Below are 16,143 nucleotides of genomic sequence, written 5' to 3' on the forward strand. Positions count from 1 at the left end.
GAATGCTACCACTGATTACAAATATTGAAACAGTTTTTCTGAAACCGCGTGCACCATTCAAACTGGCTGCCTTCAACGTTCGCACACTAATGCAGGTTGGACAACAGATAGGGCTGGTTATATCTTTAGAGAGTCTTAATATCGATGTCTGCTGTCTATCCGAGACCCGTATTCAAGACTCTGGTGAAGTACTACAAATTCGCTCTACATCTGTCGCTTCAAAAAGCTTGTTTTACGTGCGCTTATCCGGGGACCCTATGGCACCTTCGTCTGCTCTTGCTGGCGTTGGTGTCGCACTAAGCGCTAGAGCTGAGGCAGCACTAGTCGATTGGATCACCACTAACAGTCGGTTATGTGCTGTTAGATTAGAAAGTTCCATCAAAGTGAGGAGAAATGGGCGTGAGAAACGATGTCTTTTCGTCATCTCCGCCTATGCCCCGACAGATTGCAGCCCGGATGCAATCAAGGATGAATCCTACCACCAGTTAACTGTTCTTCTCCAGAAAGTGCGTTCGACAGATATTGTGGTACTAGCCGGAGACTTGAATGCTCAGGTCGGGCGTCTAGGCACAGAAGAGAGTCGTTTAGGTGGCCGATGGGGACTTGTTAGTCGCAGGACAGATAACGGGGACCGTCTACTGCAACTGTGCACAGACCACAACCTGTTTCTGGCTAGCACTAACTTTCGGCACAGTCATCACCGATGTGCCACCTGGCGTCCTCCCTCTGCATCTCAAGCCTGGACTCAGATTGATCACATCGCGATCAGCTACCGCTGTCGTGGTTGTGTACAAGACTGCCGCTCCTTTTCGAGTACCTATCTGGACTCTGACCATGCTTTCGTCTGTGCCAATCTCACCTTACTTTTCAATGGACAACGAAGTGACTGCCATCAACGGATTGATATTAGCAAGCTGGTTGCAACTTCTGTCGCTAGTAAGTATCGAACCGAGCTAGCTTCTAGGCTAGCTACCATTCCACCGAAAAGTATAGATGAGCATTGGTTGCAATTGCATGACGCCATGAAAATGGCGGGTACAGTCAGTTGTGGGTTCGCGAAACGTCCCGCTTATAAGCACTGGGTTTCTTCAGGCTCCTTACAACTCATTGAAGCCCGTCGGTCTACTCCGGGTGACCGTGAGTTTGACCATAAACGAAGGATGTTACGTAAGGAAATTGGGCAAAGCTTGCGTAAGGACCGAGAAGCCTGGTGGTCGAAGCGTGCTAATGAGCTGGAAGCAGCAGCTGCATCTGGTAACTACCGGAAGCTCTTCCAACTCATCCAAGCCACTGGCAACAACACGTCTTGCGTGAGCGAAACAATCTGCGAGGATGACGGGATGCCAATCACTAACATCCATCGACGTCTTGAACGATGGGCAGAATTTTTTGAAGGGCAGTTCAACTGGCCTGCTGCTCCGGCAACATCGGTCAGACTGTCTTGCCCTTCATGGCCGGTGACGACTGATCCACCAAATGAGGAGGAAGTCCGCAAGGAACTCCAACTCTTGAAGTGCTACAAATCACCTGACCCAAGTGACTTACCTCCGGCTCTTTTTAAAGATGGTGGTGACTTTCTGACTAAGGAACCGACGACGTTGTTTACAAAGTTTTGGGAGCTAGAGAGTGTACCAACGTCATGGAATGAGTCGATAGTTGTCCCTATCTTTAAAAAGGGTTCACGTCGTTCCTGTAACAACTATCGGGGGATAAGTCTACTTCCGATTGCGTCCAAACTATTGGCTTCCGTCATACTTCGTAGGTTATTCAAAACCCGAGAAAGATTGACTCGCGAGGAGCAGGCTGGTTTTCGTTCCGGTCGAGGATGTATTGATCATATCTTCACCCTCCTCCAAGTGTTAGAACACCGCCACACTTATCAAAAGCCAACAATCGTAGTGTTTCTTGACATCAGGACTGCCTTCGATTCGTTGGATAGGACTATTCCCTGGGATTGTCTATTGAAGAAGGCTGTGCCTGAGAAGTTTATTAACATCTAAAAGCCCTATATACAAACGACTCAGGCACAGTGAGGGCATACAACTACCTCTCTCCATTGTTCCATTCAAGCAGTGTGGTTAGACAGGGTTGTCCAATCTCAACATTCCTCTTCAACTTTGCCATCGATGACATTCCGGAAACAGCTCTGATGGATGTAAGTAGTGGTGGTGTGGATCTGTTGCCTGTAGAAAGACTTCTCGACCTTGAGTATGCGGACGATATTGTCGTACTGTGCGATAATGCCCAAGCCATGCAATCCACACTTAATCAGTTGGCAATCAATGTCCGTATGTACGGTATGTGCTTTGCATCTTCGAAGTACAAAGTACTTTTACAAGTCTGGCAGGATTCTGATCATGTACTCACTTTGGGTGGTGAGCAGGTAGAAGTAGTCGGGAATTTGTGTACCTGGGTAGATGCATAAGTGCTGGTGGTGGCGTGAGTGATGAGATCAATGCACGTATAGTGAAAGCCAGAGCGGCTTATGCCAATCTGGGCCACCTTTGGCGCCTTCGTGATGTTAGTCTGACTGTAAAAGGTCGAATCTACAACGCGTCGGTGAGTGCAGTTTTACTCTATGCTTGTGAAACCTGCCCTCTCCGAGTTGAGGACGTTAGACGACTCTCTGTGTTCGATCATCGCTGTCTCCGAAGGATTGCTGACATCCAGCGGCAACACCATGTCAGTAATGAAGAGGTTCGTCATCGTGTGTTCGGGCGCAGAGACGATAGTTCAATTGGTGTCACCATCTCGAAACATCGACTTCGGTGGCTTGGACATGTCCTACGAACGTCGTCCCAGAGAATTCCACGTCGTGCATTATTTGCCGACGCGCGGACTGGTTGGAAGAAGCGGAGAGGTGGTCAGTGTATGACATGGTGTCGTGGTATGAAAGGAAGCTGCAAAGGACTGGCTTCTGTCGGTCCTTCACGACTTCCTGGTTGGGGTCTGAGAGATGGTGCAACACAGTGGCTAGAGATGTCAGTCAGTCAGTCAGCTACAACGTAGGACCAGGCACATATATGCATCGATCCAGGTTGCCATACCGCATCAGCACAACGAGATGAACACTGAATTCATAGCAGTGGTTAGGTTAAAGGTGGTAATATATAAAAGAAAGATTGCATATAGAGATATAGTACAAGAAGAAAGAATTGGTTCGTAGAAAGAAAGATATGAAGTGATTTTAATCTCTTAGTTTAAGGGAAGACAGGGAGTGTATACACCGACGCCATTGTGATCGATTCTGAGCCATGTCACCAAGAGTCTCCAACCATTGGTTACGAAAGTCACGCGGACCCCAACCAAGTAGTCTGCATCTCTCAACATGGCTCAGACTACAAGTTAGTGACTTCAAGCACTGGTGCCACGTTTTGGTTTGGTCGCCCCTAACTTTCTTCCAACCATCTCTAACACCGGTTAGCATTGCACGTCGTGGTAATCGGTGTTCGGGCATACGTAACACGTGGCTCAACCATCTCAGTCGATGAAGATTCACAAGCTGATCAACTGATTTACCATCATTCCCTAATACCCTGCGTCTAACCTCACTATTACTTATCCGGTGATCCCAGCAGATGCCAGCATTATTTCTGAGGCATCTGTGGTCAAATATTAGTAGCTTACGAGTACCTTCTATTCTTAATGGCCATGTTTCGCTGCCGTAAATTAAAACAGAACGGACTGCCGCGCAGTATACGCGTCCTTTTATTGATAGACGGATATCTCGCCTTCGCCATAGTTGACGCAAGTTGGCAAAAGCCAAACGAGCTTTTCGAATCCGTGCTGAGATTTCGTCAGACACCAACCCATTAGGGCTGATCAGACTTCCAAGATAAGTGAAGTTGTCAACGCGTTCGACTACTTCACTCCCTATCCTTAGTTCAGGTGTTGACGCAGACCAGTCCTGAAGCAACAACTTGCATTTAGAGGGAGAGAAGCGCATTTCAGACATTCTGGCATTGTTGCTTAGTGTTACCAGAAGACTCTGCATTTTATCAGCGTCCTCACCAAACATGACTATATCATCTGCGTATTCTAAGTCGATAAGTAGACCTCCTGGATGGAGATCAATACCCGAGAACTCAGTCGACGAGAAAGTTATTTCCATCAGTAGATCTATGGTGAAGTTAAACAAAAACGGAGAAAGTGGACAGCCTTGACGGACACCACTTGAAGTTGTAAAAGCAGATGACAGTTCGCCATAAGCTCTCACTCGACTAGTAGTGTTCAAGTAAAGAGCCTTTACAAGGTTTATGTACTTCTGAGGTACGCCTTTCAATGACAGACACTGCCACAGAATCTCGCGGTCTACGGAGTCAAATGCTGCTTTTAAGTCGAGAAAGACCACCATTGTCGGACGTCGATAAGTATGCCTATGTTCTAGAACCTGACGAATGGTGAATATATGGTCGATGCAGCCATGACCAGGTCTGAAGCCAGCTTGATTCTCTCGTGTTTGCAGTTCACGAGTCTTAGTTAGGCGTCTGATAATTATCGAGGCTAGTATTTTCGACACTATATTAGTTAAACTAATCCCTCTGTGGTTGTCACAGGATGATTTTAACCGTCTCTTATATATTGGGACGATAAGTGATTGTGACCAGTTAGATGGAATAACGTCTAACTCCCAGATCCTAGCTAAAATATTAGTCAACCTAATCGCTAAAATTGGACCACCATTCTTAAAGACCTCTGGAGCCAGTCCATCTGGATCAGCTGCCCTTCCTCGCTTCAGATTAACTATAGCCTTTTGAACTTCAGCAAGAGTTAGGGGACCTACTTCAATGTTCCATTCACGCTGTCTGGGAATGGAGGGTAGTTGTAGAGTAGCTGAAGGCCAGTTGAACTGTTCTCTGAAATGTTCCGCCCATCGTTCTAAACGTCTGGACTGGGAGGAGATGAGAGTATCGTCTTTTCCCGATATAATCTCACTTACAGTTGACTTATTAAGTCCAGTTTCTTTTATTAGTCTGTAAAGCTGTCTTGTGTTCCCTATAGTCGCCGCCTTTTCCATCTCTTTTGCTTTCGTTGCCCACCACTGCTCACGGTCGTTTCTTAGACTTTTTCTTAACCTAGATCTGATTTGTTGTCGCTGTTCATCGTGTTCAGAGCCTGATGGGATGAGTTTACGAGAATCCATCAGTGCAATAGACCTAGAGGAAATCCATTGGTTCTTTGTAACCCTGTGGTTTAAATCACTGATAGATGTCACTGCTGTTTCCACAGCTAATTGTATAGCTTTCCAAACAACATCTGGGTCAGCCTCGTTTTCAGAACTACCTAAGTGTGACCTCAGTTGTTCCTGGAACCTACTTTTGGTTTCCTCGCTACTCAGTTCGGTTCTAATGGGTCTTTTTACTGTGGCTTTTTTGCGTCCAGTGAGACGCGTACCCGTATTAGGGCGTGGTCGGAGTCCAAGCAGGTACTCCAGAATGAGCGACAATCTTCTACCGACCCTCTCCAACGGTGACTGATGGCAATATAGTCTATTTGAGTCCATCGTTGGTTTGGTGTAGGGGGTCGCCAAGTTAGACGATGTCTCTCCTTATGCTTAAAATTTGTGTTTGCTAAAAATAAACGATTGTCTGAGCACAGTTGCAGCAGACGGTCACCATTATCTGTTCGCTGTGTCGGAATACTAAAATATCCACCTAAATGCCTTTCTGTTTGGTTTAAGCTACCTATCTGAGCATTAAAGTCACCTGCTACGAGTACTATGTCTGAGCGTTTAGCTTTCTGAAGAAGTTCGGACAGCTTTCTGTAAAATTCATCTTCCACTTCATCTGAGCTGCAGTCAGTGGGAGCGTAGGCAGAAACGACGAAAAGGCAACGACGTGTGTCCCTATCCTTCCGAGTTCTTACGTAGCCGTTTAGTCGAACAGCACATAGACGACTGTTGACGGGGATCCACTCTAGCAGTGCTTGTTCCGCCCTCATGCTTAGTGCTATGCCTATACCTGCCAGTCCACGAGAACTGGCCATCGGGTCACCAGATACACGGAGGGTGTATCTAGTTGGCTCTCCGTTTTGCCGAGGTGAGGTCAAGTGAATGACCACACTGGAATCCTGTATGCGTGTTTCGGAGACACAGCATACATCAATGGAAAGAGATTCTAGGGTTTTAGCCAAGGAAGCCTGCTGACCGATTTGACATAGGGTGCGTACGTTGAAGGCTCTAATGTGTAGTGTGGAGCAGGGTTTCAGTAGACCTAGGACAGTGTCTTGAGCGCTAGAATCGTTGGCTATGGTGACACTTGAGGGGGAAGCCGAAGAAAGAAGTTTCGAGTTTGAAGTCGATGTAGGAGGAATAATAGGAATTGAAGAGGGAGTTTGATTATGAATACAGTGGTCTTGAGTGCTGTTAGAGGTATGAGGGCGGTTATCACTTCCCGGTTGCCCACACCGTGGAAGGGTTCTTCTGGAGGTACCTGAAAAGGAAATTGGATTAGAGGTGGTCTCAGTGACCTGAGAGCGTGACTGCAGTGCCCAAAGGACAACTCCTTGAGGCCGGTCGCGCACGGCCTTTTCATGGGACGTTTTTGACGTGTTAGCTCCGTTCTTCAAAGGGCCTTACCGCCGGAGACGGAAATCCGTGGGATAAGGCGAGGTGTGCATTTTTAGGGTCGACCTTTTCTAACCCAACCCCTCCTTGTGGGAAGGCAGCATCGCCGCCATGCTGGTTGTCTGAAGGAAACACCTTACTGCTGTCACACCTCTGTACAGTCAGCAGTACGACTTCGCCTTCGGACCTTGGGTTTGTTGCTTTTAGTCTTACTGCTCTTCAACCGACCTGTCTGACATGGTAGGACCTTGAGGAACGGTTGTTCTAGCTAGTATAGCTCGGTTGCTTCATCACGATAGGCAAGCCCGACCAACCACGTCAAGGTAGCAACAACGGTCGGGTAGAGATGTTATCAAATATGGCTCAGAATAGAAGCCAGTGGCGATCCTGCTGTAATCTTCTTTTACTTTCTTCATAAAAAGTGGTTGTATGTTCCTTAACTGAAAGAATTCTTCTGGTTGTACCTTTCTGTTTCTCGCATTATTATTATTATCATTACACTACCATACACTAAGCCGTGGTCGTTATTGTTCTTTTTTTATTTCTTATACGCACCTTACCTTCTTTCTTACTCCCCATTCTCATTGCTTTGTGTGGCACATGTATATTTGGTGCCCCCGTGTAGCAATATTTGTGTTCAAATAAATAAATTGTCTGAATAATTAATAATACTAATAAACCACAGAAAATAATGCGGTCATGTGAACTTTCAATCATAGGTAAACAATTGTCAGTCAGTCAGTCAGTCAGTCAGTAACAACGTAGAACTTCGTACGTACGTACATCAGTTCGAGTTGCCACACCACATTAGCACAGAGATGCACTTGTCGATTCAAATCCCGTAGTGGTAGAGGTAGCAAGAGTATAAGCAGTAATCGGGAAGATTAGGGTTTGGAGATGTTATTTAAAGAGTATAATCCAGTGAAAGAAATTTGGAAAGAGGAAAAAAAAGGGACATGAAGAATTCAGAAGATTAGAATTTGGGAGAACACAGAGAGTGGATGCACCTGCGCCATTGCAAACGATTTTGAGCCATGTCATTCAGGGTCTCTAACCAACGGTTGCTGTCATCTCGCGGTCCCCAACCAGGTAGTCTACACCTACCAACATGACTCAGTTCACTTGTCAGTGACTTCATGGACTTGTGCCATGTTTTGGTTTGGCCGCCCCTAGCTTTCTTCCAACCTACTCCTATACCACTGAACATAGCATGTCGAGGCAGTCGGTGGTTGGGCATACGTAACACGTGTCCAAGCCATCTCAACTGATGAAGTTTCACTACTTCATCAATTGATTTGCCATCCTTACCTAGTACCCGTTTCCTAACAACTGTGTTACTTACAATTGTCAGACGTTTTTCAAGTACATTAGTGGCAAACAAAAGTGATTATTCTAATTTGGAATTCCCTAGTTAGAGAACAGGGGAATGAAAGATCGTCCGAATATTAGGATCAGCGGTAACTTGTATGGATAGAGACTGTCAAAAGCTAACTTTTTGACCTCTTTAGTATTCGTCTCGTGCTAATGAGATGTGGCTAACCCACACTAGTGCCAGACTACATTGCTTACGATTGAGTTGCTACTATTTCAATAATCATATTTTGGACATGAATCTTTCTATCCCTTATTATATCAGTAAAAATCAGAACTGTAGAATACGAAACAAGAATGATTAGAAAATGACGAGGGTCACTTGGGGAAAGACGTGACAACAAGCAGAGAACACTTAGTTTACCTAGGTAAAATCCAATGAGGAAATATAGGTAATATTTTCTATCAAGATGCGATATGCATTTCAGCAACCATTGACCCATATATTGTCTATTGCACCTGCCACTAGAAGTGAGTTTTTTTGTGCTCCATTGGGAAACTTGACTCTGAATTCACATCTCAATCTCTGCCTAAACTTACGTCGAATAGCCTAATTTCCTCCTAAATGTTGCCTACTTTGACACTATCTCCCGAGAGAGACTAACTAACGACGCAGTTTGACTGGTTTGGAAGTTCGATTTTCACGTGATAAACCATCTATTTGTAAATATTTAAACAGTAGTTTGAGAGAATATCAGCATTGGTACATTGATGCAAGTTTAGGCGGAGATTGAAGTGTGAATTAAGAGATATTTCTTTAATGAGATATAGGAAAGGATTCACCATTTCTCCCAATGCATATTTAAAAGACATCTGTAAACATTGCTGCTGAAGAGCATATCGATTCTTGCTAGAGATTCCAACTTTTAGTTCCTTGCTATCGCTTATTTGTAATTATACGATTGTAAACGAAAACAACCCAATCACCCTATTTTCCGGAAATTTTTTATCTACCATGGGTGAATTTTGGGGGAAACTGTAATAGAAAACTATGCGATAATTTCGGGTTTTTTGTGCCATTTCCCCGAAGTTTTCCCAGGCCTGAGAAAAATCCCCGAAGTTTTGGGAAATTTCGGGTTTCATCTATTAATTCCCAAGAATATTACCTAATAATAGGGAGATTGGGAACAGTTGCCAGTACTGCATGTTTAGTTCTCGCGAACCATATTTTTAAACCATATTGTTTGACCAAGCTTCTCTGATTGTAAGACAGTTTATTACTGAATGTAACACCCTAAATTCTACAATATTTACACCAAAGTCAATATACATGAAACGTTGCTGACCTGTAGCCAGGTTTTTTTCAAACATGATAGAAGGCTACATGTCCAATGCCCAATACCTTCGTGACCAGTTCGTTCAAACCAATGTTCTTTTTTACATCTGTGACCTGAGTTTAGAGATTAGTTTTGATTTTTTTCGGTATCCATAAGGGCCAGAGTGATCATTCGATTATAATAACCCTGTTTGACTTCCTGCATCCAAATCTTGTGACGAGCATGTACGAACCTGATTGAGTTCTTGGCTCTCACCAGTTGTTATTTCTATACGGTTCCAGGTCTTTGGCGACGTCCAATTAGCAGTGGTTAAGCCACTAAACTGCAATAGTTTTAGTCAGTTTGTCAATTATTTGCTGGTCAATGTATTTTGTATATCTTGGCCGTTTGGAACAGTATGAATTGAGGTGGATTGATTACACTTGTCTCTGATCATAAGGATTGCCAGAACCCGTAACCTCTGCATAATGAGGAATTGGTTTGTTTGTTAGCACTGAAAATAGTTAGATGTGAATTGGAAGAGTGAAAAAGTTCAAAACGAACATGCGACAAGCAAATCAATTTTATAAATAAATGATAAATATCCAAAAATCATAAATAATGGTTATGAGCAAAATAATGAAGGAATGAGGACAGAGGGGACAACGAAGGGCATGGTGAGGGTAACACTGATGATTACGTATGTGGGTTGCGACGGGCATCCGACAGTCGAGAAAGAATGCAAACGAGGTTCAGAGCTGTTTGTAGCCAGAAGTAACGTGGTAAATGCATAAGCGGTGGGTTGAAGACGTCAGATTAAAGACATTGTTTTGTGTTTCTTGATAGTGTTCCCAGATGACAAAGTTAACAGGCTTCCAGAAAATGACTACAAATAATGTTGAAGTATCGAAGGCACTACTGAAGACGCAGAACGAAGTCTTATGTTCCGTGTATGTTTTTGGTGGTATATGTTGAGGGTTCCGGGAAAGAGAAGGAAAAACAAAACGACGAGGAGCAGGACAGACAATGTTCGTGACTGGTGAATTTGAGTCATATAAGATGGGGTAGTTACGATACAACTACTTAGGATTGTTTACCTCAATAGGTCGATCTCCGTTCATATGTATTTAGATAGGTTAAAGAAAACAGACCAAAAATATGATAACGAACTGACGAGGAACTACATGAATGGAGGAAACTCAAAGTACATGAAAGTTTAAGCTTAAGTAGGCCTCTAAATTGCAATAAGCAAAACACTGTGTTTGGATACACCGACGAATTTTCTTTCATGATAACCCGTATTACACTTTTTGCTACCATAACCCTTATAAAATCATGAGTGGACTACCCAAATGCGTAATTGCCAAGTTTATTGCGAACCAGTTTATGTTTAACCAATCAAACCAACTATCAGCCTAAACTGTTTCTAATCCATACGACAGACAAGTGAATGTCGGCCTTGTCACTTAATTGATCCGAAGCATCTGAAATTGTCTCTTTGCTGTTTGTCAATGGTACTCAACAATCGGAAATTAGGCAGCCAGTGGCCGGAAGAAAAGATATTAGGCGATAGTCTATAGTTTAAAAATTGAGCCAAATGTTGGGTGGAGGAGCAAGATTAAAAATTAGATCCAGGTAGAAGTCCAGTCTTGCTTTCATTGCTACACAATATGCATTTATGTCAATTAAATAACATATTTGCCAAGATTGTAGATTTGCAATGATGTGAAAACTTGATCTGTAACACATTACGTTGCTGTCACGTCATTGCCCACACGAACTATCACTATCATGAAAATCAGAAATATAACGCCTTATACTTCTGGACACCGGTTACCACGACGCTCAATGCCAGCCGGTGTTGGAGATGGTTGGAAGAAAGTTAGGGGCGGCCAAACCAAAACGTGGCATCAGTGCTTGAAGTCACTAACTTGTAGTCTGAGCCATGTTGGTAGATACAGACTACTTGGTTGGTGTCCGCGTGACTTTCGTTGGAGACTCTTGGTGACATGGCTCAGAATCGATCACAATGGCGTCGGTGTATACACTCCCTGTCTTCCCTTAAACTAAGAGATTAAAATCACTTCATATCTTTCTTTCTACGAACTAATTCTTTCTTCCTGTACTATATCCTTATTGCAATCTTTCTTTTATATATTACCACCTTTGAATTAACTACTTTTATGAATCCGGTGTTCATCTTGTCGTGTTAATGTGGTATGGCAACTTGTTCCGATGCATATATGTGCCTGGTCCTACGTTGTAGCTGACTGACATATTTGAGATATATTGTGAGTAAACCATCCAGTACAAGATGCAATAGGTTTTACATACTGTGACAACGCTTGGATGGCCGAGAAATGCCACTTTGAATGATTCTTCCCATATTCACCATTACTAACTTCCTTCAAGCGTTACGTGTTGGGTGCCAATCTTTTCAGTAATTATATGTCCAGCTCCGAGAGTCGTGTGGTTAGAAACCAATAACACTACAGTTCTACTCTATACACTTCCTATCTATTCTAACCAATGTATGCTGTTATTTCAAGTGGGATTGTTCAAACTAGCCGGTCACCAGAAGAGACGAATCAACCAGTTATCACGATAGATTGTACCATTCTATGATACCGAGTATGAAGGAATCACATCCCAAAATATAATGAGGATGGCGTGCTACATTCGGGAGATTGGTAGGTCTATGTGCTTTCGACGACATGGTTATAAATCATACCATTCTTTCCCACAAGCACATAAATTTACATCGACCGAACCACATATCGGAAAGTAAGAACTCAGGTACGCTATCACTTTTTCTCATTAGGATTTGCCACAATCGGAATTCTATCCCATCAGAAACAACCACAACTCTTTCAGTGGATAGCTTCATCTCCGTCTCCCCTCTCATTCTTTCAATTCCATCCTCTTACATATCATCAATTGAGTGTAATGATTAGTTTTTCTTGAAACAATCACTTCACTACTATTTGCATTTGTGAATAACCAGTCTCCTAATGTGATAGCTACCGGTATACAGAAACCCTACTCACAAGAGACTAACACGCTCGTTCGAGCTTGCAGATATGGAAATCCACAAATAACTACCAAGGTGATTAGAATTAGTGAAGTCGGGTTGTTAGACTATCAACCGCTCCACATTATCAAATACCTGGAAGTGCAGTGAAACAACGAGAAGTATGGGTGAGTTAATCAGTTCATACACGCTCGTGATGAAAACATTAGATTTCGGCTGTTAAAAAGTTGGCCACGTTGAGTCGAGATTTATCACATTTTTTGTGCCAGTGACCTTGACAACCAATCAGATCCGTCCACTGATGGTGGGATGCGGGTCAATTTTTGCGTCACTTCATGATATTTTGTATGTTGTGCTTCGTACTGAGTCCTACTTCATCGATTTTGCCATTTTTGGGGGCTGCTGATGTTTGGAATGACCAGTAGTTGCTTCTATTCACCACATGTTTGGCCTATTATGCTCATGTGAGCTTGATTAAATCGTACATAATTTTCTATCATGTAGGGATTGACTGTATTTCAGATTTTCATCTTTCGAACGTAAAACAATAAATTCAGCGTCGCAAAAGTTGGGTTTACATGGTGTCGTGATATGCAAACCTTGTGGTTATTTCTGGTTATACCAGTTAACCTCACTCAAATGTTGAGATGATTCTTTGACTACTTTTCACGACTGCCGCTTTTCATGGGTTCGTTTCAATCCTTTAGAGTCTACTACTTCTATGCGTCAAAATGCTGAAATAAGACTATCAAACAATTAATGTGGTGTTTTATTCTTCGCAATTGAAAAGGATGTCCAGCTTACCTAAAAGGTTATGGTCAAATAAACCAAATATGCCTGGAATCACTCGAGCTCGTAAGATACTCCTGGGGAGTTGTAGTAAACTGCACAGCATTGAGATACTGTGACGACTTAGGTAATTTGGTTGAGGGTTGACCAAAAACATCTTAGTAATGTCAAAAATGTTTAAATCAAGTATTTATTCACATCTTTACTTTTGATAGGTATTATATTTTCTGTTATTTTATGATGAATATCGGAAAACGTCGTGTGTTTTAAAATGATAATCTAAGGGTTCGACTGTTATTTTTGACGACCAGAATATACACTCATTAACCGCTAGTCTGGTCTCTTCTACCGATAGAGCGAGGGGTACCCACTAAAGTGCTTTAGCCGCCTGGCTTTATCAGTTTTAAGTGGACTGTAGAATCTATCTTATAATGGCCTTTTGTGGAGCGCTAACGTGTGTCCTAGTTCATGCTCAAGCGTACTTCAGCAGGCTTGAACGGTGGTTGATTTACCGTGGTTAAGTGTGTCAAATTAAACTGTCACCACTATTGTAAACTTATTTTCGCAATACTTGGGTTTAAGGTCAATCTAATTTAGCCAGACTGCACGTTTACAACTACAAATCAAGGTGACTAATACCAAATCTATTAGGTCCCGGTTTCTTGGGCTTAAAAAAAAAACAAATTTTAAATTGCACGCACTACACGATCTTAAACTGATCGACCTGTTAACTACAAGGACAATCAGGTTACTACTCTTTCAGTGGTTGTAATCAAAGTGAAACTGGGTTAGCAAAGAAATTTTGTTTAAAAATAATGTGTACTTTCGAATTATCGGAAAATTGCTATTATCTAGTTGCATAAGATTTTTTCTTGTTTGTTGAAACATGTTTGAAAATACTTTACAATATATCATTAAACCACGCTTTTTATGTGTACACGTGAGTATGCCTGACGCCACAAGTTGCAGTAGTTTTATTCTTAAGGTTATATGCTGGTTTTTGTTAGACATACTGCTGTATCAGTGCTTAGTAGGATACATTACTCTTTGTACTGTGAAGCCTAGTGAAGTTAGGTAGTTTATCTACAATGAACAAAAAAGTTTAACCACAAAGTGGTTCTCCAACATACTGTAGTGAAGGAGAACACAGATGAGGACAACTGAATTATATTTAGCACAAAATTACAGAGTTACTTGGTAAAATAGAAAAACCATACTATACTACTTAATTCGCAAAACTTTCAATAATTGTCTCGAACTTCGTTGTTCTTGCATTTCCATACTAATTTCTTTTGTATTCCCGCTCTTCCTTTCTTGATCTTCCCCATCTTCTGCTGCCAGACATTACATTCCTGATTTGTGTCATACACTACTTATATCAATATAAGTAGCACGCACCATAATACTAGGCTTCATTAAAACAACTAAAACCGGAATGATTTAACTGTTCTTAATGACGTTTATTCAGATGGTAGTAAGTTGGCATCTTTTATTTGTTCCTGTTGAGTCACTTCACATACTACGTCAGTTCATCTGAGAGAAGTAATAAACATGAGTAACAGAGCACAATGTTGCAAGAAGAAAGTAAAATATATGCGCATCGGTATTTAACAAACTGCTATTACAACTTACGAGGTACCAAATGCAATGTAATCTGGCAAGGCATAATGTAAAAACTATCATATTCTTATCAAAACTTCGTTTGCCATACGTTTGTCCGGTGTGTGACACTAGGCATGGTAGATAAAATATTGTGAATCTAAAGCTTATGGAAGACGTATCTGACATGAAGATTAGGTTTGAAAATTATGATTCTCATCTTCTTACATCAGCAGGTCAGGTATAAAAAGCTTCTAAGTACAAAACAATAAGTCTATTTCCTAATCCTTTTGCTAACCACAAGCAAGTGAGAAACTGTCACATAAATTGTTGTTTCTACAACAGAAGGTTTCTGCTTAGCAATGTGCAAGCTCCTAACCGTACGAACAGCATTTTTCTTAAATAAACTCGTCTTGAGAACTTAAACAGTCAAACCTTACCTTTTGTCTTTCATATTAGTCTCAGGCACCATATTACACACCAAGATGACCAACGACAACTTTTGTTGTCGACGTAAGTAAATTGCTTACAAGATTACTGAGATATTAAGTTATTGGCTACAGCAGATTTTACTACTTTCCAGTCTGTGCGATTACATTCTTATGTTTTTTTCGCGTATGACATGCTAATATACCTAAAAGCAAATAAAAAAGGTTTTAAAAATGCAAAATAATGATTTTTAGGCCTGCTACTAATATTTTTATTACGTTCTTTAAGCTTTTTGAGCCAACTGCATGTTACTTGCAATTCTTAATCTTTTATAGTTCCATAGTGATATGGCTGACAAAGCTGTTAGTTGTACTGAAAATTAATGTAAACTATTCATTCAGAATGTGAAACCGATCTAAAATGGGTCGTCATAATGGCGATAGAAGAACAATAATTCAAAAAGAAAAACATTTTGCATTATCATGTCCTTAATGCCGTGTGCCCAGTTTTATCATTAAGTCAATAATCTGGGCTATGGTTAAACTAAGTTCACTTGGCTAGACTGTCTCCCTTGATGGATGACTTGGTCTAATATGGATACAACATAAAATTAAAACAATTGTATACGTTTTCAAAACTTTTTAAACAAATTTAGGAACGTAAGACGTGCCTACAAACTACAGTAGTGATCATTTTGAGTTTATCATTAAGACAAACTAGCAGACCTCGTTAGTGAAACTGGATACAGCCCAGATGAAGGCACTCAGTCGTGCATCCGCACCAGATGACGAATGGGTACACCGTGTTACACATCTATTGCAACTACTATCTAGATTAAACCGAATGCCTCTCAACATTTCGACGACCATCTAAATATATCTTATAACTCATTCATTCCTGACTTATGATCTGACTGAGTTAGCATCCCTCGATTAAAAAGATGTTGCAGACAGAAGCGTTGTCAACTCTGGACATATAAGGTATCGTTAACAAGTTAACTTCACACATGTAACATAACGCAGCTGAACATATAGCAGGAAAAAAATTGTCAAATCGTGTAACTTCTTGGGATAAGTTGTGCAGCATATTACAAATGATTCTTT

The sequence above is a fragment of the Schistosoma haematobium genome, chromosome ZW (assembly GCF_000699445.3).
Source record: "Schistosoma haematobium chromosome ZW, whole genome shotgun sequence".
NCBI lineage: Eukaryota > Metazoa > Platyhelminthes > Trematoda > Strigeidida > Schistosomatidae > Schistosoma > Schistosoma haematobium.